The following is a 3,163-nucleotide window of genomic DNA, read 5'->3' on the forward strand; positions in this document are numbered from 1 at the left end:
ATAGATAGATAGATAGATAGATGATAGATAGATAGATAGATAGATAGATAGATAGATAGATAGATAGATAGATAGATAGATAGATAGATAGATAGATAGATAGATTAGATAGATTAGATAGATATATAGAGAGAGATAATGGTCTTTGGAAACCCTGGTGGCATAGTGGTTAAGAGCTATGGCTGCCAACCAAAAGATGAGCAGTTTGAATTCACCAGGTGCTCCTTGGAAATAGCTTTTAATGTAAGGGATAATGGTGAAATTTCCTGTTATTTTAAAATCATTTAAAGTTTAGCAAGGATTTAACAGAATTAAAGTTTAGAAAGGATTCATTTTTTTCTGCTGTAGATAGAATATGAAAGTGACAAACTCTGCAGACTCTTGGGATAAGCTAAGCACCTAGGTAAACTCTGTAATCTGTTATAACCAGTATTTGTAAGGTTTTGCACCATACCTCTATAAATACACACACACACACATGCACGTGCAAACAACGGTCATCCCATTGCTCTCAGGCTGATTCTGACTCATAGCAACCCTACAGAGGGCATTAGAATCGCCCCATAGGGTTCCAATGCTGCAGTCTTTATAGAAGCAGACGGCCACATCTTTCTCCCAAGGAGCAGCTGGTGGGTTTGAGCCCACTCTGCCACTGGGGCTCCTTTCAGCAACTACAGTAGCCTAAAATATTCCCCAGGAGATGTCTTAGATATACCAAGAAACTTGTCCAGTCAATTGCTATGTAATACTTTCCTCCTTCCTCCTACTCCTCTGCTCAGTTCCTTTCCTGGGTTTCTAAGACCTGCTGATACCGCTTATTCACAAAACATTGCTGAGTTCTCTGGAGTTTTCAAAGTGCTAAAGGCACGTCGTATTCTAAGCCATGGTTTAGAGAATCCCTTTAGACAGCATAGAGTTACACATCTCCACATGGTCATTTAAAACATAGTTCTGATTTTAAGTATATGCCCTTCCCTTCAAACACTTTTGAGGCTCAGACTACCCCATGAAGTAGAGGCCGAACTGGGAGAAACAGCTTAGTGATAAATATCCACAGAGTCAGTCGCCCACTGATAATTAGGGTTTCTTTTTTTTACTAGAACATGTTTGTCTGCTGGACTTTATGTTCCAAAGGATACATTATCTTCTAGGAAATTCTGTAATCTTTCTTGAAGATATTAGCCTTATGTTGGGCTTCCCCATTAATATGCCTCAAAGCATCTGCATCAAAGCAGTGGACACTGTTAAGGCTGAGGGTTTTTGCCTGTCGTCTCCATTACTTATACAGATAAGGATTCTCTGGCAAAAGAGAATACTTTGATATAAATTAGTATTGAATCTTCCAAGTTATCTAGACTCCTGTAACTGTTGGGAATAGAATTAGACTTCAGAGGTAGCTTAAGACGGCCGCATTTAGAGATTTCCCATTGAGATGAAACATCCATTCTTCTTATCATTTTATTATTTAATAAGGATCAGGTGAATGCCATATCTTTTGAGGCAGTCATCTTCTGGAATGTTAGTGAAACCCAATAACCTCATATGAGTAGCCACAAATCCAAATACATTGTATATTTTGAAATTTGTAGAATTTTCCGCTAGGCTAGGGAAATACTATGTTACCCCTGAATCTTTTCAAAGCCATCCTGGACCATGTAGTAAGATACCTAGATCTCATGACCTTTTAAACACTCCATGACCTTTCTAGCACTGGCAGGGAGGCAGAAGGGGCTGCCTTGTAGCTTAGCACATCCAGTATCAGGCCTTGATGTATGCAAGTAGCAACTGTTCAGTCATGGGATCATCATCCAATGAGGAATTCAGTCTCGTTTCTTGAATGAACCCAGCAGACTCCACCCTTCTCTGACTCTGTCTGATGAGTCTACATAGACAGGAATTCTTTCAGGATCAAACCAGTTCCAGCACTCCACAGACAACTTCCTGAGTCTCCATATTCTGACGTTATTTAATGTATCCCTGCAATTTGGGCATAAAACTGAATATGGTCAATTTAGCATAAGTGTGTTTTATTGAAGACCTGCCTAATTTTGTTTTAGCAAATATTACAAAGGTAGAATGTAGTTCCTAGAGACCTAATAAATTGAGGTAGAATACTTCATACAGGAAGGTGAATCTATCTATCAAGAACACACGTGCAGGAAACAAAGAAGAAATCTCTTTATGTGTAGTATTTCCCCTGTGCTCTAGCATGTGACTTAAAGTGTTTCCCTTAGGTATATTATTTCAGGCAAATAAGGTGTCATCTTTACTTCAAAGAAAAGGAACTTCCCAACTTTTAAAACAATATCTTTTTTTTTTTGCAGAAGTTACTGTTGTTAGGTGCCATTGAGTCACTCCCAACCCATAGCAACACCATGTACAACAGAATGAAACACTGCCTGGCCCTGAGCCATCCTCATAATCATTGCTGTGTTTGAATCTGTTCTTGCAGTCATTGTGTCAATTCATCTCATTGACGGTCTTCCTCTATTTCACTGTGCCTCTTCCTTACCAAGCATGATGTCCTTCTCCAGGCACTGGTCCCTCCTACTAGCACATCCAAAGTACGTGAGATGAAATCTGGCCATCCTCATTATCCTCACTTTCAAGGAGCACTCTGACTATACTTCTTCCAAGATAGACTTGATTGTTCTTTTGGCAGTCCCTGGTATGTTCAATATTCTTTGCCAACACCATAATTCAAAGGCATCAGTTCTTCGCTGTTTCTTACTCATTGTGCAGCTTTCACATGCATATGAAAAAGGCAACTGAAAATATCATGGCTTGGGTCAGCCACATCTTAGTCCTCAAAGTGACATCTTTGCTTTTTAACAACACTTTAAAGAAGTCTTTTGCAGCAGATTTGCCCAAAGCAATACATCATTTGATTTCTTGACAGTTGCTTCTGTGGGCATTGACTGTGGATCCAAGTAAAATGAAATCTTTGATAACTTCAGTATTTTCCCTGTTTATAATGATGTTGCCTATTGGTCCAGTCATGCAGATCTTTCTTCATGTTGAGGTGTAATCCATACTGCAGGCTGTGGTATTTGATCTTCATCAGTAAGTGGTTCAAGGGCTCTTCCTTTCGGTAAGCAAAGTTTGTCATCTGCATATCAAAGGTTGTTAATGAGTCTTCCTCCAATCCTGATGCCACATTCTT

Source organism: Elephas maximus, chromosome 1 (genome assembly GCF_024166365.1).
Source record: "Elephas maximus indicus isolate mEleMax1 chromosome 1, mEleMax1 primary haplotype, whole genome shotgun sequence".
NCBI lineage: Eukaryota > Metazoa > Chordata > Mammalia > Proboscidea > Elephantidae > Elephas > Elephas maximus.